Source organism: Zalophus californianus, chromosome 3 (assembly GCF_009762305.2).
Source record: "Zalophus californianus isolate mZalCal1 chromosome 3, mZalCal1.pri.v2, whole genome shotgun sequence".
Taxonomy (NCBI): domain Eukaryota; kingdom Metazoa; phylum Chordata; class Mammalia; order Carnivora; family Otariidae; genus Zalophus; species Zalophus californianus.
Window position 1 is genome coordinate 48892524 of NC_045597.1, and position 25094 is coordinate 48917617.

At 34.5% G+C, this 25094-nt stretch overlaps 1 pseudogene; it reads left to right on the plus strand.

Moving 5' to 3' along the window:
• The first annotated feature begins 19494 nt into the window (after positions 1-19494).
• Positions 19495-21350, plus strand: LOC113920454 (annotated as a pseudogene).
• Positions 21351-25094: the final 3744 nt, after the last annotated feature.

A 25094-nucleotide genomic window follows, 5' to 3' on the forward strand; every position in this document is an offset into this window, starting at 1 on the left:
TTTTGAGGCCAGAATTGCCTTACACCATACCCAGGCAAAGATACAGCAATAAAACAAAGCTACAGAATAATATTACTTATGAACATAAATACAAAAATCCTGAAAATATTAGAAAATTACTTTCAATAATTAACACAAAGTAATTCATCATGACGAATTCTTTTTTATTCCAATAATGTGCAGAAAAAGAATTTGACAAAATACTGCATCTCCTCATGAAAAACTCTTAGCATATTAAGAAAAATAGGGAACTTAAACTCAATAAAAGATATCTAAAGAAACTCTATGGCTAACACTATGCTTAACAGAAAGAAAGAAAAACAACAACAACAACAACTGATAGAGCTTTTCACCTAAGATCAGGAACCAGGCAAAGATGTATCCACTCTCACCCCTTATTCAGCATTATACTGGAGGGCATCGGTAATATTATAAAGCAAGAAAATATAATAAAAGTCATAAGATTGAAAAGGAAGAAGTAAAACTCTATTTATATGAAAGATTCTACATAAAATATCCTATAACCAATAAGTGAATTTAGTAAGATTACAGGATTAAAAAATTGCATTTCTACATAATAATACAATGACAGTAAACATTGGACATTATTTTTATAAATACATTTATAATAGCATCAAATAAAATTTAATATTATGATATTTATAATATTTATGATAAATTTAATTTAACAAATTAATAGATTTAATATAAAGGATGCAAGATTTATGTAATTAAAAAGTGCAAAACATTTGTGAGAGTAATTAAACCAGAACCAAGTAAATGAAACCTATATGGGTACATTGATTAGAATAATTAATATCAGACTCAACAAAACTAAAAAGCAACCTACAGAATGGAAGACAATTTTTGCAAATGATAAAGGGTTAGTATCCAAAATATATAAAGAATTTATCAAACTCAACACCCAAAAAAACAAATAATCCAATTAAAAATGGGCAGAAGACATGAACAGACATTTCTCCAAATAAGAGATACAGATGGCCAACAGACACATGAAAAGATGCACAACCTCACTTATCATCAGGGAAATGGAAATCAAAACCATTATCACCTCACCCCTGTTAGTATGGCTAAAATCAAAAGCACAAGAAACAATAGGTATTGGTGAAGATGTGGAGAAAAGTGAACCCTCTTGCACTCCTGGAGGGAATGTAAGCTGGTGCAGTCACTCTGGAAAACAGTATGGAGTTTCCTCAAAAAATTAAAAATAGAACTACTCTATGATCCGGCAATTGCACTACGGGGTATTTACCCAAAGAATACAAAAACACTAATCCAAAAAGATACATACACCCTTATGTTTATAGCAGCATTATTTACAACAGCCAAGATATGGAAGCAGCAAAGTGTCCATCAACTGATGAATGGATAGTAACGGAATATTATTCAGCCATAAAAAGAATGAAATCTTGCCATTTGCAACAACGTGGATGGATCTAGAGGGTATAATGCTAAGTGAAATAATTCAGTCACAGAAAGACAAATACCATATGCCCTCAATCATATGTGGAATTTAAGAAACAAAAGAAATGAGCAAAGGGGAAAAAAAAGAGAGAGAGAGGCAAACCAAGAAATAGACTCTTAACTATAGAGAACAAACTGATGGTTACCAGAAGGGAGGTGGGTTGGGGGATGGGTTAAATAGGTGATGGGGATTAAGGAGTGCTCTTGTCATGATGAGCACCGGGTGATGTATGAAAGTGTTGAATCACCATATCTTACACCTGAAAATTACACTGTATGTTAACTATCCAGAATTAAAATAAAAACATAAAATAATAATTAATATTGGACAATGGCAGTTTTCCTAAAATTGATTTAATGATTTAATGTAATCTCCATTCATATCCTTGAAGTATTTTTTTTTGGTGTGTGGAATTGACAAGCTGATACTAAAAGTACACATAAAAATATAAACAACTGGGGCCCCTGGGTGACTCAGTTGGTTAAGCAGCTGTCTTCGGCTCAGGTCATGATCCCAGGGTCCTGGGATCAAGCCCCAAGTCAGGCTCCTTGCTCAGTGGAGAGCCTGCTTCTCCCTCTCCCTCTGCCTGCTGCTCTGCCTACTTGTGCTCTCTCTCTGTCAAATAAATAAATAAAATCTTAAAAAAATAAAAAGTAAAGAACTAAAATAGTTAAAAAAGAAAAAAGTAAAAGAGAAGTCATCTGAATTTGAGACATGCTATAAAGCTACCATAAATAAAGCAGTGCAGAATTGGATTATAGATAGATGGATAGATAGATAGATATAGATAGGTGATAGATACAATAGCATAAAGAGACTAAGGGGAAAAAACAGAGAAATATATATGGTCAATTAATTTTTGATGAATTTGTCAAGCTAATGCAGTAAAAGGTAGTCCTCTCAGCAAGTAGTGCTGAATAAATTGGACGTCCATATAAAACTAACTGATCCCTAAACTTTACCTCATGGCACTTAAAAAAAAAAATAACTCAAAGTGGATCATGACTCAAAATCAAGGCCAAAACCGTAACTTTCTACAAGAAACATGGGAGATTACGTTTATGATCCTGGGTTAGGGAAAGATTTCTTTGGCACAACACCATAAACCATAAAAATGATGATGATGTGTTGGACTTCATTGTTATCAAAACTCTTGCTCATTGAAAGGCTCTAAAAAAATGTAGACATGCTCTAGACTGGAAGAAAGCATATGCAAAACATACCTGTTAAAGTTTTCTTACAACTGAATAATAAGGAGACAAAATACTCAATTAACAAAGAAAATTAGGCAAAAGATTTGAGAGGACATGTGGCTAACAGATAAAGGTTATAAATAAGCACGTGAAAATATACACAATGTCTTCAGTTTTTAGAGAAAGGCAAACTGAAATCATTATGAGATATCATTGTAAACATCCTAATATAAATAAAATGAAGATGATAGGTAGATGATAGGCAGATAGATAGACATAAGTAGATAGATGGATAAACCCTGACAATAATAGTGGGTGATAGGATGCAAAGAAATTGTATATCTTTTATATTGCCAATGGGAATTCAAATTGACACAGCCACTTTGCCAAATGGTTTGACAGTTGCTTATAAAATTGTTTATGCTTCTGATGTGACCCTGTAATCCTATATATAGATATTTATACAACAGAAATGAAAATATCCCCACAGATATCTGTGCATGAATGTGTATAGCAACTTTCTTCATGATTGCCAAGTTCTGGAAAATCACCAATGCCCATCCACTGGCAAACTGATGAACATATTGTGGTACATCTATAAAAAGAAATACTATTTGGGGCACCTGGGTGGCTCAGTTGGTTAAGCATCTGTCTTTGGCTTGGGTCATGATCTCAGGGTCCTGGGATGGAGCCCTGCATCGGGCTCCCTGCTCAGCGGGGAGTCTACTTCTTCCTCTGCCTGCTCCACTCCCCACCCCTGCTTGTGCTTGCTCTCTCTCTCTCTCAAAATAAATAAATAAATAAATAAATGAATAAATGAATAAATGAATAAATAAAATCTTAAAAAAAAAGAAATGCTATTCAACATGAGCCACTGATGCAAACCCCCCAAAATGGATGGTTCATGAAAGTTTTGTGTGATGGAAGAGAAATGAGAAAGGCATACTACCTGATTCTATTTATATAAAAGTCTTGAAAAGGCAAAATGATAAGGATGGAAATCAGTTTAATGGATGCCAGAATCTGAAGGAGGGAGAAGGTTATTGACTGCAAAAGACTCTAGGCAATTTTTTATTTATTTTTATTTATTTATTTTTGTGTGTGTTTGTGGTACCATTCTATATCCTGATATTGGTATTGGTTACCCTACTGCATACTTTTGCCAAAATTCACCAAACCATATACCTAAGAAGGGTAATTTTTAAAAATGTAAATCATTTATCAATAAACTAAAAAAAATAAAATTAAAAGTTATAGGCAATACAGATTTTAAAAACGTTATGGAGGTTACAGGGACATACCCCAATTTTCCTTTTTCAAGGGGTAGCTCTGTTAATGTCCTTTCTAAGCCTTCATTCAAGAATCCAATTTTTATAGGAGCCATGAATCAGGCATAATTAGGATACACTTCCAGAAATTTTGGCCATTGGAAAAGAAATAAACCCATTTTATGATAATTTCTTACGGGGGCTAAAGTTCCCACAAAATCAGAGGCTATTGAAACTTAGCAAGCTAGCTTCCTTTAATGCCATTTAAGGTGAGGAGAATACAGAGAGAATAAGAAGGATTTATGGGGAATACATTATAAACACAACAGCTCCGTCTCAGAACACAAAAAGGAAAAAATATCAGGTGGTTTATATTTGCAATTTGTCATGCATACTATGCCATGGACTTTGACAGTGATGATTATGTGAATCAAATAGTAAAATCACCATGGTCTATTACGTATATAACTCCCCAAAACTACTTTGGAGAAAGCTTTTCTTTATGCTTTAAGGATTTTCATCTGTATACTCTTCAACATGAGGCAGATTGTAAAACTCTGAAATTCATTTTGAATAGAGAGTTATTTGTTCTATTGTGAAATATAGATGGAAGTCAGATTTTACCTATGAGTAAAAGGAGTCCCTATGGCTAACATATTTTACATTTTCCTGAATATGAATATATATTTATTTATCCCCTTAGATTTAGATATTCATATCTGTATAGTGCAATTGATTCATGTTCTTTCCCTCCTTTTTCCCCTTTGCTGTAATAAATTTTATTGATTTCTTTGAAATAACTGAAGCTGCACACAAGTGCAATACCTATTCCTAATCAATGTACCTCCATGTTGCATCTGTATAAAAATGAATAAATTATATAATGAATACATGACATTAAGAGACAAAATACAGATAAATATCACCATGTGCTGAAATAATAAATGCACATTTTTTATTTTATTTTTTTTAAAGATTTTATTTATTTATTTGAGAGAGAGAGAGAATGAGAGATAGAGAGCACGAGAGGGAAGAGGGTCAGAGGGAGAAGCAGACTCCCCGCTGAGCAGGGAGTCCGATGCAGGACTCGATCCCAGGACTCCAGGATCATGACCTGAGCCGAAGACAGTTGCTTAACAAACTGAGCCACCCAGGCGCCCAATAAATGCACATTTTTAAGTAATTTTTTCTTAGAAGTCTTAAAGCTAAGATTAAGCTCTAGAACTTTCTTCCAGGTTTCAGAATATCTACCCTCTAAAGGCAGGCTATAATTTATAGCCTGATTGCATTTCAAGAACATGTTTATCATTACTTATGAAACCTGAAACTTATTTTCCCCACATGAACAATGGTATCATATAATGTTTATTTTCCTAAGTCAACCCTCCATGGTCTATTACCATAATTAGGTAAAATACTTTATTTTAAATTCAAAAGGAGCAAGAAAACTCTACAATTAGAATAGCATTGTTCCTCAGCAAAATGGTCTGAAAGTCAGCCATTCTCAAAGAGTTCTCATTAAGTTGACTAGAAGCACACTGTTCTATGTATGCATTGATGTGGGTTTGATGTTTGATTCTTACTGGGTCACTATTAGTTGGACCTGCCTGGACATCTGAATCACAAGTTGCTCTTTGGGACTGCCAGTGTCAGATATGACATGTAAAGAGCTTGGAAGTCATCATTGTCTTTATGATAAGAAAAAGCTATACAAACTGAAAACCTGTGGCTTTTCTGAGACCCATCAGATAATAGATGTAGTTGGACAAATCACTACACTGAGATCTTGAACGATCAACACATCCAAGGAGATAAAATTCCTGAGATTTTATTCCTTGCCGCAGAAGCTAGTAGAAATAATAGGATTGTAGGAATGCTAACATGATTATTTTATAGGATTGCTGTAGGCTGAGTGAAGCATATAGTGAGTGTGAGAAACTCCTGGGGTTCATTGTCGTAAGTGGACCCTCGTAGGTGTGCAGTTTTATATAAGGATTCGCCACAGTTTCTCATGGAGAGGATCTGAGAAAGATTCTTTCCTGGCTTTGCTCAGGGTGAGGAGAGAGTAGTGATCTGGAAAACCACTGAAACTCTTCTCCCATTAAAAGTTTTAATCTTGGGCGCCTGGGTGGCTCAGCTGGTTAAGCGACTGCCTTCGGCTCAGGTCATGATCCTGGAGTCCCGGAATCGAGTCCCGCATCGGGCTCCCTGCTCTGCAGGGAGTCTGCTTCTCCCTCTGACCCTCTTCCCTCTCGTGCTCTCTATCTCTCATTCTCTCTCTCTCAAATAAATAAAAAAATCTTAAAAAAAAAGTTTTAATCTTGAGGGGGAAGAAATTATCTAGAAGGAAATTCTGAAATGTTACCTCAACTGGAAAGGGGAATTACATCCCAGTTACAGTTTTATTATTTTACCAAAGGGAAAAAAAATCAACAGAATGTAAGGTCTCAGAAAATAGTTGTGAATGTTGCTTTTAGGAAAGGAAATAGATGTCTGGGGGACAAAAGCCTATTTCCTTGGAGGAGGAACAGACACACTTGTGAAAGCCATACCCCCCAAAAGTAGTCCATGAAAAGACAGACAAAATCATGGAATGATAGAATCCCCCCTCCGCCACCTCCCATCACCAAACCATGAGCCTCCAGGATAGTAGTTATGAATTACAGCTAAAAGAAGTGTCAGACACAGAATCTTTCTGAGAATCTGTACAAAAGGAAACTTTAAAGCATAAGGCGACAAAAATAAGGACACTAAAGGAATTTGTTGTCTAGGTACCTATACTTAAAATGTATACTAACATAGCCCAACTCCTAGCCAGGTTAATAAATCCTCACACCGAAGGCTTAAATCTTTCAGTCCCTATTACTCTATATAGCATGTCAGCATCAACTGAAACAAAACAAAACAAAACAAAACATTGCAAGGCATGCTAAAAGGCAAGAAACAAACATTCTGAAGAATTAAAGCAACCATCAGAACCAGACTCAGATATGACCCATGTGTGAATTATCAGACAGGAGATATAATTACAATGGTGAGGGACCAAAAGGAAAAAAAAAAAATTAATAGCATGCCAAACTATGTAGATAATGTAACAGAGAGAAGAAAATGCTAAGAAAAAAATTAAAGGAAACTCTAGAAGTTAAAAATATGGTAACAAAACTGAAAAATGCCTTGAACGGGTTCTTTGATAGATTCTGCACAGCTGAGGAAGGAATCAATGAACTTGAAGATAGGTCAAGAGAAACATCCAAAACTAAAACACAAAGAGAAAAATGAATTTGAAAAAAAGTGCAGAACATCCAAGAACTGTACAATAATAATAATAATAACAGGTATAACTTACACATAATTGGAATACCAGAAATAAGAAAGAAAAGGTAGAAGAAATATTTAAAGTAATATGGCTAATAAATTTACTAAATTAATAATAGGTACTAAACCAAAAATTCAAGAATGTCAGAGAATCCCAAGCAAAATTTAAAAAACAAAAAAAAACAAACTAGGCATATATTTAAACCATGGAGAAAAAATAGAATATTAAAGGAAGATAAAGAAAAAAAAAGAAACTCTTACATATAGAGAAATAAAGATAAGAATTTCAACAGACTTATTAAAAAACATGCAAAAAAGGAGTATGGCTTGAAGTATTTCAACTGTTTAAAGGAGGGAAAAACACCTAGAAATCTGTGTCCAATCTATATCCAGGGAAATTATCCTTCCAAAGTGAAGGAGAAATAAAGACTCTGAGGAAAAAAAAAAAATGAAGGAAATCATTTCTAGCAGACTTACTCTAAAAGAAATGTAAAAAATAAAAAAATTCTTCAGACAGGGGAAAAAAAAAGATAAAGATCAGAAACTTGGAACTCCATAAAGAAGAGGGTTGCAAAAGTCGTAAATGAAAACAAAATAAAATCTTTTATGTTTTTTATTCTTTGTTGATGTAAAAGACAACTGCTTGTTGAAAGCACTATACTAACAATATATCAGGTGTGTATAACCTATGAATAATTGATATAAATGAGAGCAATGTCATAAAGTACGCGAAGGAGGAGTTGAAGATAAATTCTTAAAGGTAACTGAGGAGTTTGGCCCCTAGTTAAAAACCTTTTTCAGACCTGAGTATAGGCAATTACAAAGGCTTTACTAGTCCTGTCTTAGAGAAGAAAGCTGCCCTCCGCTACACAGACATATTTGGTGTGTAGCCCATGCACTGCAGTCTCTGAAGGAACTTGAGTCATGGTGTGAGGCCCCCTGGACAGTCATGCTCTTTACACTTATGCATTTCTACCGCCATCACCTTCATTCTTAGGTGTCTTTATTTGATGCCTTGGGCAGAGGTCTTCTTCAGGCTCCTCTGCTGCGGGCTCATATGGGGGAGAGAGGGGAACTGGAAACCATGAAAACACTTTTCCCCAATATGACTCAGAACCTGGTACTTTCCCTCTCCTATCCTTTCCCTCTAGCTTTCCCTGACCTCAGGGTCCATGAAAGTGCCAGAGGCTTTGAGCCAACAGTGAGCCAACCCCCACATATGCCCTGCCCCTTGACTGATGTGCTGTTCCATAGGAGAAAATGGACCAGGAGTGGGGGATGGGCTTCCTTGGTTTTAGCCTTTGGCTTATTTCCCATTGCAGTAAATGATTAAAGACTTAACTCTTCCATTTTTTGGCTTGTTGCCTTAATTGGCTGACATTTGGCAGCTCAGTCTCTCTCCCAGCTCAGCTGAGCTCCTGGCAGCAACTGCACCCCACATGAAGTTTTACAGTGCAATTTCATTGTGTACATACATTATTTAAATATACATGTTGTAAATTCTAGAACAATCACTAAAATACTTGTAAAAGATGATAAATAATACACAAAGAAAAATATAAAATACAATCAAATAAAAGTTGGAGAATTTGAAACTTCTTTGTTATAAATTGATAGATTAAGCAGGTAGAAAATCAGTTAAGATACAGTTGACCTGAAGAGGACTATCACTTAACTTGGTCGTCTTAACATTTTTAGAAAACTCCATCCAACCACAACAGAAAACACATTCTTCTCAACCACACAGAAAAGAGTTACAGAGTTAGACCACATTCAGTCTATAAAACAGAACAAACTGATGAGAAAGCCTGAGCCCTCCCATCTTTGACACTCAGAGCATACACCCCTAGCCCCTCACATAGGAAACCTTCACCACAATCTCACACTTAAACCCCAGCCAATATCCCTTTCCTGCTTTTTCAAGTCTATTTTTATACCTGCTTAGGAGTCAGCCCTGTCTCATACCTTCTTGGTGCGCATGTGGTGTTATTCAAAACACAAGTATGTGCATTTGTGTGATTTACACACATTTGGGGTAAATGTAGAATATAACATAATGGCCCATTAGAGTACTCAAAAATGTTATCATAATGAATTTAACATTTAGTTTGTTTTAAAATAAAATACAATTAAGTATTTTTGATGTTATTAAACCTTTTCTAAATAGAAAGAATTGTGATTTCTCTTTAGATACATTTAATTTAGCCAAGCTTATAGATGATTTAAGAATATAGACAATTCTTTCCAATTCATTGAATTTTTTCAGATACTGTTGACTTGCTCATCCCATCTTAAGTCCAGGTATTTTTCCACACCCCACTGTTTCCCTTATATATAAGAAAATCTGTCTGTAGATGTGAGAATAAAAATCTTTCTCATCCAACACAAATTCCTTTGAAAACCTAATAAGAAAGCAATTGGAAAAAGAGACAGGGGTTCTCCTTTACTTTTCTCTCATCCTGCCTGTTTGCTATCTTTCCCTCATGACTGGGATTTATTTTGGTCTTGGTTTGTGATCACATGCTAATTTGCACAGCTCAGTTCACCCAGATGGAGCATATAGCTACCTACGGAGGTAACAGCACATTTCTTTAGACACTTTTTCAAGGTCTAATGGTTTGTATATCCCCAGGACTAACTTTCTTAAGCAGCAGCAGTTAAGTATCTTCACTGATTGTTAAAAGTGGTTTCCTGAACTCTGTGTCTTAACAGCATGTGGCTCCTATTTAATAGCTGTATGTCTTAGTAATTCCGTAATATCAGTAGAGAACAAAAACTCAAAAAAACACTTTTTGGAGGGGAATATACTTATGCAGAAGTTTGTAGAATGCATGGCATTTATATATTAGGTACATCTTAGGTTCTGTGTGTATTCCACAGTTCATTTATCTTGTCACAAGGTTAGTTACTTTGGGTACTAGTTTTTGATTAATACCTTCAAGAAAGGTAAAAGTTTCCTTTTACATGAACTGAATGTTTTTATGAGCATATCTAACACCACATCCGTTTCCTCTTCTGCATGTTTAAGGGTAAATGTAAGACAAAAAATCAATTTGCCAGTGACTTTTAAAAAATTTAATTTGGAAGGAAGGGATATTCAGTTAGGGGGAAATAGATTTTATTATCTGAAGCAAATTTTGCAATTAAGAAACAGTTCTGCCAGTAAAAGCAGGTCTATACCCATCCAATGAAAGGGAATTACTTTATGCTGGGGAAAGCTTTACAGTTTCACTCTGCAATTTCACTTGCTTTAATAGAAGTACTTTAGCCCCTCCACTCCTATCAGCCCTACCCCTTGTTATAACATCTCCATCTAGATCAAAAGCAGAAACAGAACTATTGACATATTCCAGGGCCGTCTGACTGGTGTTGTGAAATCTCACTGAGAAATGTCTTCTTTTATTATTTCTAGTAGACACACAATATTATATTAGTTTCAGGTGTATAACTTAGTTGTTTGATATTTATATACATTACAAAATGCTCACCATGGTAAGTCTAGTTACTATCTGTCACCATACATAGTTATTACAGCGTCATTGACTATATTCTATGATATACTTTACATCCTTAGGACTTATTTATTTTATAACTGTGAATATCTTTTGTATTTTATTTTTATTGATAGCTGCAACCTTAATAGAAACTAGTAGAAATGCAATGAAAGAAAATAGAAAATGTTATCTTCCTCATGTAGGTAGTTGAATTCATATGCTGTCTTCCATTTTTTTTAAAGATTTTTTTTATTATTTTGTAATCATGTTTCAGATAATTACACTTTTTTCCCCTCTGGGACCTCAGAAAATTGTATTGTGATTTGCGTGCTGAATGCATTAACTAGCAGAGGGTCGAACACAAGGATATGATTCCATGATGCTATGCTCTCTTTATGTACTACCTCTAAGGCTTCATTTTCCACTCAATAAGATCATCATATTCATGGGAATAGCCAGGGTAGGTTTTTATATAAAGTGAAACGTCCAAAGAAATATTAGCTATTTTAACTCTTGGTCAGTTGTTTAATGATTAAAGGAACTTGATCAACTGTGAAACTATTTGCTCAAAATTTCACACTGGGGCAATGGAAAAGCCTGAACTAGATACTTGTTCTACTGTAATGCACTATCCATGTCTCTTTTTCTGTACCTGCTACTTTGATCACTTTGCATTTATCTGCCTTTGATAATCTGCATTTAGATATACAGTATTCTATATATTGCAATACATGATAATTTTATTCCCCAGTAGATTGTACTACTACTGAGGAAAAAAAGAAAGAGAGAAGGAGAGGGAGATCATGGCATTCATTTAAAAATCTCCAGTGCTTAGTACATGATCACAGTTCTCTAACATCACTCAATATTTGGTGATCTGAATGAAAGTGCTATATTAATGACATTTTTGTAATGCAGGTATTGAAATGAAATCAATGAAATAAATTAATTAAATTCCAGATGTAATCAGGGTATATTAATCTAGAGTCTCACAAAAATATTGTAATTTAAATCATGCCATTTCTGTTCCTCCTACTACTTAACATTTTATTATTTTTACTACAATAATACCGCTATAAAAAAACAATAACAGATTTTCAAAGCCTCCACTCTAAGGGTCATCCTGTAGGCAAGATCTCAGCAGAATTATTTTTGATACTTGTATCAGAAGCAAAAAATACTCATTCTTTATTAAATTATGTCCTATGGAGATCTGTGGCATATTGACTTAGTGGTTATTGTGTTTACACTAGAGATATATAGGAACGATAATGAATGTTATCTTTGGCAAAGCACTGTTCAAAAATAAAATGCTTTGGTAAAGCTTTTCTTATATCTCAATCCCCAGAATCATATCTAGTTAAAATCGAAACTTGGAGATATAGAGATATAGATGTCTACTTCAGTAGAGAAGTCATTGTTTATCTTTGAGGTGGAAGCTAAGAAAATTGGTTATATTTTGGGATGAACATATGAATTCAAGTAACTTCACTGGATTCAGTGCAATATGGCAGGCAGGTACAGAGTTTAGTATGGAGGGTAGGAAGAAAGGTTTTGGACATATAGCCGCTGCTGAAATCTTAGCCCTGCCACTTTATATGTATTTTTCATCTCAGTATATGTTAGTCTCTTCAGATGTTTTTATTCTTTCTTTCTTTATTTTTTTAAAGGTTTTATTTATTTATTTGACAGAGAGGGACACAGCGAGAGAGGGAACACAAGCAGGGGAGTGGGGGAGGGAGAAGAAGTTTTCCCGCGGAGCAGGGAGCCCGATGCGGGACTCGCCTGGGATCATGACCTGAGCCGAAGGCAGACGCTTAGTGACTGAGCCACCCAGGTGCCCCATCTTCAGATGTTTTTAAATGAAGATAATTATAAATGTATAAACTAGCTTTAATTTTGGAAAAGTGAATTTTAAATACATACCTTGGTATTTTACTAAAGTAAATTTATTTACGACTGATTTTCAGTTATTTCAGTAGGATAGCATAATAAATTTATTTTTATCCTTTTAACTTTTATAGCATTATATGCATTTTTAAATTTGTGAGTATGGTATTACCTATTTGAATTGGCAGTAAGATATAGAAAGAAATGTATATGATTCATAATATTATTATTTAATAATAATTTTAATAATAATATTGTTATTATTAAGGACTTAAAAACAGTTTTAGGTTTACAGCACATTTGAGAGGAAGATGCAGAGGTTTCGCATAAACCCCTGTTCTCAGATATGTAGAGCCTTCCCCTCCATTATCAACTACCCTCACCAAGAGTGGCATCTTTATTACAGTGGATAAACTGATGTTAACACATTGTAATCACAAAAAGTTCATAGTTTATATTAGGGTTCACTCTTGATGTTGTGCATTTGATGGGCTTGGACCAATGTATAAAAAACATATATCCATCATTATAATATCCTACAGAATATTTTTAGTGCCTTAAAATTCCTCTGTGCTTGACCTATTCATCCCTCCTCACTCCCAACCCCAGTTCCTGGCAAGCATTGACTTTTTATTGTCTCCATAGCTTTGCTTTTATAGAATGTCATGTAGTATGTAGCCTTTTAAATTAACTTCTTTCACTTGGTAATATGCATTTAAATTTCCTCCATGACTTCTCATGGCTCAGTAGCTCATTTCTTTTTAGCATTGAATAATAGAATAATATTCCATTGTTTGTGTACCACAATTTATTTATCCACTCACCTACTGAAGGACATCTTGGTTGCTTCTAAGTTTTGACAATTATGAATAAAGCTGCTGTAAACATCCTTATTTTATGTGGATGTAAGTTCTCACATATTTTGGGTAAATGCCAAGAAGTACAATTTTTGAATCATATGGTAAGAGCATATTTACTTTTGTAAAAAACTGCTAAACTATATTCCAAATGGCTGTATCATTTTGCATTCCCCCCGACCAATGAATGAAAGTTCCTATTGCTCCACATCCTTGCCAGCATTTGGTGTTTTCAGTGTTCTGGATTTTGGCTATTTTAACATCCAGTGTTTAATGTTCTGTATTTTGAAAATGATATGTCTACATGTAGTTTTTGTTTTGTTTTGTTTTTTGGCATTTATCCTGCTTGATGTTCTCTTAGCTTCCCGGATCTGTGGTTTGGTGTCTGACGTTGACTTGAGGAAATTCTTAGTCATTATTTTTCTAAATATTTCTTCTTTTCCTTTCTGTTTTTCTTCTCCTTCTCCTTCTAGTGTTTCTATTATTATATGGTATACCTTTTATCATTGCCCCATAGTACCTGGATATTCTATCCTATTTTTATCAGTCTTTGTTCCCTTTGCTTTCAAGTTTAGGAAGTTTCTATTGAAATATCCTTAAGCTCAGAGACTCATTCCTCAGCTCTGTTCCAGTCTACTAATGAGCCCATCAAAGACATTTTTCATTTTTTACCGTGATTTTTATATCTTAACAATTTTTTTTTGTTTCTTGCTTAGGATTTCCATCTCTCTGTCTATATTTTTTAATTTTTTTTTAAGATGTTATTTATTTGACAGAGACAGCACAAGCGGAGGGAGAGAGAGGGAGAAGCAGGTTCCCTGCTGAGCAAGGAGCCCCATGTGGGACTTGATCCCAGGACCCTGGGATCATGACCTGGGCCAAAGGCAGCTGCTTAACCGACTGAGCCACCCAGGAGTCCCCATCTCTCTGTTTATATTGCCTATCTGTTCTTGGATGCTGCTATTTTATCCATGAGACCCCTTAGCATATTAGCCATAATTGTTTTAAATTCTTCTGATAATTCCAATATCTTTACCATGTCAGTTTCTATCTCTTTAAATTGTGTTCGCTTGCCTTCTGGTATGCCTTGTAATTTTTCTTATCAGCCTGACAGGATAGACTGGGTAAAAGGAACTGCTAGAAATGGACCTTTAGTAATGTGGTGGTGAAGTGTGGGGGAGGGGGAGTGTTCTATAGTCCTGTGATTAGGTCTCTCTCTCTCTCTCTCTTTTTTTTTTTTTTTTTTTTGAGCCTATGCCTCTGGACTGTGAACTTCACAAGTGTTTTAGTTTTTTTCCTCCCCTTATATCCTCTTGGGTGGGACATGCTGGCTAAAGTAGTCTGAAGTTGGGTTTGCCTTTCTACCAGGTCAGTTTCTCCCAGGTCAAGTTAGGCTCTGATAATACCCCATCAAGTTAAGCTCTGCTTAAATAGTTTTTCCTCAGGGCAGGCCATGTCTGTTATATTGTAAAATGGTTCCTTTTTCCTTACCCCCTGCCTGAATCAGCAGGGGATTTTTTTTTTTCCTGATGTTTACTGTGGGAAACTAGTTGAGCTCTTGGAGATAAATCTCATACTGTGAGGGTCCCCTTATGACTGGGTTCCCCACAGAGTTTTTAACTCTGAGTTGTCCACACTGAGCCTCCAGCAATTTGGTGACAACAGCTCAGGGTTCCCTACCCTGGCACTGGTTCCTGCAGCAATTTCTCCTCATGAGTCCCTGTTCTGCTAAGTTGTTATTCTCTGTTGGTTGGGTTTTCTTAGGGACAGTGGTTTTCTTTGTGTCTTCACCTTTCTTAAGGATTCTAGAAAAGTGACTGATTTTTCAGTCTGTTTAGCTTTTCACTTGTTGTTATTAAGATGGAGTGGTATCTTCCAAGCTCCTTACATGCAGAACTGAAAACCCCAGAATTATTTATTTAGTAAATGTTTATTAAAATTTTACTATGTGCCAGGAATCTACTATGAGGAGGATTCAACACAAATAGGACAGACAAAATTTCTGTCTTATAACTTAGAATTTACCAATGGACAATTAAAAAGTCATTTAATATTAACTGCTTTAATTTTGAACCTAAAAAGGGAAGTACAAGTCATTAAAAAGAGGCAAAGTCTAATTTTGCTATTGATGAGTTCCTGATTATGGCTAAAATTGTGATATTTAAATAATCTAATTGATCTCATAACAACCTTGCCAGAAAAACAAAAAGCAAAAAAAAAAAAAAAACAATTATTGTAGAATACTAAAGATATTGAGAAATAAATCAAAGAAGTAAAGTAAACTTCCTATAAGCAACCTAAAAGGCAAATGATAATTCAAATACCAAAACCTTAGCTTTTTTGAGTAGAGGCATATGCTATTGTCTGAATGTTTTTGTCCCCTTAAAATTCATATCTTGGAATCCTAACCCCCAGAGGTGATGGCATTGAGAGGTGGGACCTTTCAGAACTGCTCAAGTCATGGAGTTGGAACCTGGTGAATGGGATTGGTGCTATATAAAAGAGGTTTCAAAGAGATCCCTAGCTCCTCTGCCATGTGAGGACACAAGGAGAATTGTCTTATTTGACCATGCTAGCACTCTAATCTCAGAATTCTAGATTCCAGCAGAACTGTGAGAAATAAATATCTATTGTGTATAAACTGCCCAGTCTGTGGTATTTTGTTATTGCAGCCCAAATGGACTAAAACAGTAGATGACTTGTATAAACATCAGTAAATTATTTTAATAGTATATAGAAATGAAGAAAAAAGGTAAAACCTTGTATTACTTTATTGTTTTTCACAACTAAATTTAATGAAACTAAGTGAATACAATAGCTCAGAGATGGAGCTGATTGATGGATATGACTGTTTGAAACTCCGAATTACTGATTACTCCTAAAACTCCGAAGTAACCTAATTACTGTTGCAGAGTTTTTTCTTCAACACAGATTTATATACTGTATGTTAATAATAAAAATCTAAATAACTCTTTGTATAGCCGTTATCTAGGACATCAGATAGTTTCCTTTTATTTCTGAGTAGGAGGGAAATGATTAAAAGGATTAAGAAGTCATAATTAGAAAAAATATATATGTACCTAGTGACATAGCTTTCATTCAGGGAACTGTGAAGGAAATAGTATTAGTAGTTTGACAATATGCAGATTCCTAGAAGCCTTCCTCACTGACCACCTCCCACTCAGTGATAATAAGGGACCAGTTGCCTAATTATCCACTGGATTAGAAATGCAATATTTGAAGAATATGTAGACTTTTATCATCTCTGTTTTTTCTTTTTTTTTTTTTGTTTCCTTTTCAGCTAGGATGCTTGTTTGGGGGATATTTATAATTTGAGGAATAAAAGCCAGAGGACCTAATTTTTCATCTTTCTGAATTTCAGGGAAACAAACTACTCAGTTCAAAGGACCAAGGGGCCACTAATCTCTCTAATTAAATCCCACACTACACAGTTTGGAAATGTTTGTTATCCATTTAAATAACCCTAAGGAAAAATGTTTTGATATTTCACTTGGGAGTGTAGGGCTCAGAATGTAAACTTAAGTTAAAGTATATATTGAAGGTTATATCATTTGAACTTCTCTTCTAAAATTATATAAATATAGTTTGTTTATCTGCCAATTTCAGTAGTTACCAATTAGGGAACATTGTTCTAAAGTAAATATTCTGATTATTTATTTTTAATCATGCTATATTGAAGCATATATAAAAATAGAAAAAAAATAGATTCTCTAGTATGTACCACCATATTCACTTTGGATTATTTCTTTTAAGATTTTATTTATTTATTTTGAGGGAAAGAGAGAGTGCATGAGAGAGAGCATGAGCAGAGGGGAGGGGCAGAGGGAGAGGCAGACTCCCCACTGAGGAAGAAGCCTGATGTGGGACGCCATCCCAGGACCCTGGGATCATGACCTGAGCTGAAGGCAACATTTAACAGACTACCGACTGAGCCTTCCAGGCACCCTGGATTTTTTTTTTTAATATTTTATTTATTTATTTTTCAAGAGAGAGCACAGAGGAGGGACAGAGGCAGGGGGAGAGAGAGAACTTTAAGCAGACTCCACCCTGAGCGGGGAGCCCCACCAGGGGCTCTCGATCTCCCAACCCTGAGATCATGACCTGAGCCAAAATCAAGAGGACTTGTAACCAACTGAACCACCCAGGCACCTCTGGATTATTATTTTAAAACAAGGCGAAAAGAAAAAGGAGAGAAAGAAAGCAGAAGGGAGGGAGAGAAAGAGGGAAGGAAAGAAGGAGCTTCATGAACTTCTCTCATGCTTCTTCCTCAGAAGTCATCTATATGCTGAAAAAGCATAGATCCTTCTGTACTTAAAGATTCTTTACCAAGGATGCTCAAATGCTCACCAAATGCAAATTTTTAAGCATTTGGCTTGTCCTCTCCTTAAGCCTTTTGCTGTGATTATTTCTGGAAAATTTCTGAATATCTGAGAAAGAGAAGAAATTCATTTTCTGTTATTCAGGGGGTTTTGGTAGAGGTAGAAAATTTTACAATAGGTGGGGTTTGAAACAACTGTATACTCAGTACAAAAAGAAGAAATATGATAGTTATTTTCTCAGCTAGGTCAGAATTGTGAAGCAGAGAAGGTTGCATTAAAGGAATGATAATATCTATGTGAAACATCCCTTTATATGCATTTGTATTAGTTTAAAGGAAGGGTTGTATCCTGTATTCCTAAATTAGGTGTCTTGACATTCTCTCAAATCTGTCATAGATAGCAAGCTTAACATAGGCAATTCACCTCAATTTCTTCATCTGTAAAGTAATGGACTAGATGTGTATTTTTGTAGGTCTTTTACAGCTTGAAAATCATATCATTTTGAAGGCTTAGATTGTATTATCCCTTATCGATTGCAAAGAAACAAAAAGTACAAAAAATATTGCTTTACTTCATCTGTGCATAATCCAGAAAACATCATTAATAAAATAATTTATTTTGTATTGTGCACTGGATTAGTTGCATTGTATCTTGGGACCTGAAGAATTCTATATATAGAACAGGATTATGGAAATCTATTAACCTGTGGCACTTACACATGTTGCATCTTACATGCAATATTTATTTTTTTAAAGATATTATTTATTTATTTATTTGACAGACAGAGAGCACAAGCAGGCAGAGCGGCAGGCAGAGGGAAAGGGAGAAGCAGGCTCTCTACTGAGCAGGGAGCCCGATGCGGGGCTCAATGCCAAGACCCCGGGATCATGACCTGAGCCGAAGGCAGCAGCTTACCCGACTGAGCCACCCAGGCACCCCTTACATGCAATATTTAAAGGAGGAGAATGAAGAGTTTGCACAGCACTTGTCAACACTTAACCTTGAGTATGTCAAGAAATACGAGCCATTATGTTTGTTTGAACAATATATTCACAAATCCATATAGTTATATTGATTCTAACTGCACATAATATTTGATACAAACCCATTTATGGTCACAATTGGAATTCAGAGCAATCTCCAAAATTATAGTTTTGATTTTGCACTACTATATTGTGCTATTTGCAAATCATTAAATGAATTCATAGTTCTTTGCTTAGTAGCCAAAAACTTAATTAAGTTAACTCCTTATTACAGAGAAAACTGAGAATAGAATAAACAAACAAAAAATAGTAAAATCTCAGTCTTTTCGACGAAATATATACAATATCATTTAATCTAAAATAATAGCGTGATTGGAGATTTATTGATTAAACAAATCTAAAGAGATGACTTTTAAATTAAATAATTTAAAATTCATTTAGAATCTATATAAAACATTAAAACATACCTATATCAAATAATATGCTTAGCCATGCTTTAAAATCGTTGGACAATAAAGTCCTAAATTTTTTTTTTTTTGAATCATAAGTTGTTCAAATATACTTCTTTCAAACATGGTTATATGTATCTGGAGACCTCATTTATTGGAACAACATTCTACACACTTTAGAGCTGTGGAGGAAGATTCTGAGTTCTCTGTACTCAAGGGATGGATCCTGTGGTGGTGGAAAATGAGCTCAAACTGAACCAGCAGTTTGCTAATGCACATCTGAATTCTACCGATAACCAGCATGGAGGAAGTACAGCCTGCAAAGGATGCTATATTCCTCCTCCCTTAAGAAACAGAGAAGTTACTACAAGACTCTATGACAAAGACAGTTCATAGTGAGTTCCAATAAAAGATACATACAACAGTTTTGAGGTTCATAGTGATTCAAGAGGAAAGTCTAGTTTCTCAGTGATTGTGGAAGTGGATAAAAGGAGAGGTTTGATGATCCTGGACAAAAAGACTGATAGCATTGGCAGCCATGACTACAAAAGTGGCTCTGACAAATTTGAACATGGTGGAGAGAGTTGCTGGTGTGACAAATCAGATGAAGATGACTGGTCAAAACCGCTTCCACCAAGTGAATGCTTGGAACAAAAACTCTTTTTGGAGATAAGACTAGATTTAATTGGAGAAATATGACATTCCAACTGAGGCAACAGGCAACAAATGTCTCCCACTTATTGAAAGTTTCAGTGATGTTGAGATGGAAGAAATTATCTTGGGAGACATTGAGCTTACTTGTTATACTCACCTGACTCTAATGTAGAAGGAAAAGACATTTGAAGGCTTTTACCCAAACAGGGTCTGTAAAAACTACAGCATTTCTCTTGCCCATCTTGAGTCAGATTTATTCTGATGGTCCAAGAGAGACTTTGAGAGCCATAAAAGAAAAGGGAAGGTTTGGGAGCTGCAAACAATATCCAGTTTCTTGGTATTAGCACCAACAAGAGAATTGACAGTACTAATCTATGAGAAAGCCAGAAAATTTTCATACCAATCTAGAGTTCATCTTTGGATTATTTATGGTGGTGCCAATATTGGTCAGCAGATTTGAGACTCAGAACATGGATACTACTTGTTAGTAGCCACTTTGGAGGCCTAGTAGGTATGATGGAAAGAGGAAATATTGGATTAGACTTTTGCAAATACTTGGTGTTGAATAAAGCTGATAGAATGTTGGATATGAAGTTTGAAGCTCAGATATATGGAATACTTGAACAAAATAGCATGTCACCAAAGGAAGTTCACCACACCATGATGTTCAGTGCTACTTTCCCTAGAGAAATAAAGATGTTTGCTCATGATTTCTTGAATGAATATATCTTTTTGGTTGTGGGAAGATTGGTTCTACCTCTGAGAATATGACACAGAAGGAGTCAGACAAATGATAATTTCTGCTTGACTTTCAACGGGCAAGGATTCATTGACTTGAGTGTTTGTGGCGAACAAAAAGGGTGAAGATTCTCTGAAGGATTTCTTATACCAGGAAGGAGATGCTTGTACCAGTATCCATGGAAAACAATCTTAGAGAGACAGAGAAGAACCTTCATCTGTTCCTTTCAGGAAAAAAAAAAGCCCAATTCTAGTGGCTATAGCAATAGCATCAAGAGGACTAGACATTTCAGGGTGCCTGGGTGGCTCAGTTGGTTAAGCGACTGCCTTCGGCTCAGGTCATGATCCTGGAGTCCCGGGATGGAGTTGCGCATCGGGCTCCCTGCTGAGCAGGGAATCTGCTTCTCCCTCTGACCCTCCCCCTTCTCATGTACTCTCTCTATCTCATTCTCTCTCTCAAATAAATAAATGAAATATTAAAAAACGAGGACTAGACATTTCAAATATGAAAAAAACTTGTCAATATTGACTTGTAATGATAATGAAGAAATGTACATCACATTGGCTGTACTCACAACAAATTACCCACTGTAATATTCCATTCACTTTTTTTTTTAAGGGAGCTGAACCTCACAAAAAGAGATGAGAAGAGTGATCAGAAGCCTTCTTCAGAGATAGTTTGAAAACTTCCATTGTGGTAATTTAGATTAACTTCCCTCTTGCCTACCCCTATCCCAAGCTGCATTTATAATTTTGTAACCAGATTATCTGTTTGTTAATGTACTGTGCCTTTAACTTTGGACAACTTTTTATTTTGATGTCCTGTTGGCTCAGTAATGCTCAAGATATCACTTGTATCGACAAAACAAATTGAATGAATGTAGACTAAAATTTGAAAAAATTCTGTACATTTTAAATTTAAGTACACATTTACACACAAAACTCTATTCTCTTCTAAGTACTTAAGGAATACACTGACTTTGTTATAGTAAGCCTCTTTCTAAAGGTTATTTGACTTTTCAAATGTGCCATTACAGAGAACAGCAGATATATGTTTTCCAGATTAAAATATTGCGATGGCAATGCCATCCTTTCTCCTTAATATAAGAATGTGTTTTGCCTTATGATTATAAGGAGACTCGATTCTGATGAAGCAAATGTCAGACATAAGGGGGATGTGGAAAATTACTAGAGAGACTCAGTGTGTCCTGATGAATCTATCCAGTACAGGAAAATTAAACAGTACCTGATTACTGTTTGCTAAGACTGGGCTCATCTGTGCACACATTTAATTTATGGTTTTAATTTACCTTTAATGTAAAATATAACTTGCAAGGTTTTAATATATCACTTCTCCTTAATAAATCTGTCATGAATGTGAGTTAGTTTTATATAATTTTTAGAAGTAATCTTGGAGTCTAAGAAAAATTCAACTAAATCACAGATTTTAATGTTTGCTATATATAAAAAATATGCCTGCCATAATATTTCAGTATTTAGTGGTGACATTTGCATTGAATGGAGAAAAGCAAAAGATTAGAAGAACTACATCCCTTAGAATTTTATATATTAGCATATTTTAGTAAGGTAGGATGTATGACTCTTGAAATGGCTAATCTTCTGGATATTCAATTTCAAGTGATTGGTGTTTACAGAAAAGAGCTCAAGGAGCATAATTTAGGAGGATGAAAAGAAATGAGATATTATTGTGAGACTCAAGGACAGAAGTTAAAACTCTTAATCATGAGCTAAAAGTTCACTGATATCTGCTTATTCTGATCACATATGCCATATTAACCACACTGAGAGCTATTAATGATTTTCAAAAATCCTTCCTTAAGAAAGGCACATCAAAAATATTTTAGCTTTAGTTTATACTTTAAATATTTAACAAAATACTACACAAACTGAAAGTTAAGAAAAAGAAAAGAGGAAAGAAAGAAAGCCTCATACACAGTGGTCAGTACGCTTTATTGGCTTATCTCGCTTCTGTATCATGAATAAGTTTAGAAATGTAATTTTTTACCCTGCTTTTATTTTTGTTTATTGGTCAAGCATGTCTGGGATATACAACACATCATTCTTCTGCTCAAATTTGTCCTTTTCTTGGTTCATATTAGAAAGCAAACACATAATTTTCCATTATATAAAGCTGGGGAGTGGGAAATCTAAAATTGAAAACTTTTTTTACTTGCTTTCTTTTTAGTTAGAATGGAAAAGTGTCTAAAGAAACTTGACTTAATTTGAGTACTAACAGAAAAAATTGGAGTTCCTGCCAAAGGCCTAAGAGAAGGTCATACATAAATTCCACCGTCTGGCTGAGAGCGGAGGGCCAGCCAACACTGGCACTCAGCACAGGTTCAAGCTGAAATGACCAAGGGCATTACAAGCTACACTTTAGTAATCAATTTGATAAACTTTGTCACATTAAGTTAGTACATAACTGTTTCCCTAATAATTATAGTGTAATGTTAGGTAAACTCAAAAAGTACTAATAGACATAAAAACAATTCTTCCCAATTGCATGTGTTTACTTTAATATATATTCTGCCAAGGTCATAAGTTTTTCTATGAATTTGAGAGATCAATAGACTTTACTTGTTGAATTATGGCTGAACTAATGATATAACTTTGAGCTTCAGGATATATTTTCCACTTACCAAGAAATAATATAAAAATTAATAAAAATACATAAAGAATAAAAAGTATTGGGCATCTCATGAAGGGACAGTATAGAGCTATAGTTGAGGATGCAGACCATTTGGGTGTGAATCTTAGCTCTCTTCTCCCTTCTCTATGAACTTGGGCAAGTTACATAATATTCCTGTGTTTCCAGTTTCCTCATTTGTAAAAGGAAGATAATAATATCTACTTCACTAGATTATTGTGGAGATTAAACATATAATATGTCTGAAGAGCTGAGAATAGAGCCAGGTATATTATAAATGTGTGGTAACATGATATGACATATTCCCTTATTGTAGCAACATTCTATTTCCTTAACTATTGGTCACTGACTGATTATATTCTCTCTTTCTAGGTTACTGGTTTTAGTTCCTATCTTATTTATCTATAATTTTAATTTGTTTCCTTTTTTACACGTAGATGTTTAAAAAAATATAGACCTAGTATTATTTAAGTGTATCATATATTAAAAAAATTCTACAATGCAATATGTAAATAAAGGTATTCTTTTCATTGAGATTTCAAATGAAAGTAAAGAATTTCCCTAAGAAAATGTGACTTTTAGAATGCAAAATAATTGAATAAAGTGTATTGAAAAATATTAGTCCAAAAGAAAAAAAATGAAAAAAATATGGTCTTATATATCTAACCTGCTTCTATGAACTTTATAATGCAATGATGAAATTGATATAGGTATATTTACCAAATTAAGAAGGTAGCAGTACTAAAAATATTACTTAGAATTGTACTACACTATAAAGCCAGTACTTCTGTTTACAAAGGAAGTTAGTTTGTAGATAGGTAAATAAATAGATGATTGATTTTGAATACTTTTCATGTATCAAAAAATGAACAATAAAATTTAGGAATTACATCCTAAAGACACATGACCATATGAACATGTCCACTCACTCTAGGAGTATATCATCTGCTCAGATATTTGAGTCTATAGTTGCATTGGGAATAGCTCATTAAAATACATGGGCAGACTACATCAGGCTCTTGCACTGGGAAAATGTACCACCCTGTCATAAGCAATACAGAATCATTCATTAAATTAATCTCAATGAAATGTTCCGTTTTATGGCAAAATTTCAGTTTTGGAAAAACAAAGATCAGAAGAGATTTTTTAAAAGTCAGTATTAGCATTTTTAGTCATAGAGGTAATCATTGTTTCATTCTAGTAAGGACTTTGGTAAATTGAAAAAATATAGAACATAGAATTAAATTGCTAAATGCACAAGATTTACATGAATTTTGGCTACTAAAAATTTCTATAATGTAATATGATAATTAAACTTCATATCTCAAGGTAAGGAAGCTTCAAGTAAAATTAGATGTAGGCCTTTTTAATTTGAAATGATAAAGTGATAAAGTTATAATTCTAAAATGTCAACTAATGAGAAATATGCATGACTAGGGTATTTGGACAATTTATCAACTGTTCATTTTCTTATAAACATTAAGGCCTTAAAATTTTATTATTACTTATCAGAAATAAATCAATTTATTCAAATTAAAATATGTGTTTTTTCTTCTGAATTATGAAATGCAATTAAGTTTTTCTCAATGAAAACAAAATCCTTCAAAGGAGGGATAGGTAACAACAACAAACTGAAAATATGATTCTCAATGTTGTTAACTGAAAAATAACTTAAAACTTAAAATTAATTGCAATAAGATAAAATTATATCTACCCAGAAAATAGTGCCAGCATATTAAATTATGCATTATAAACTTAA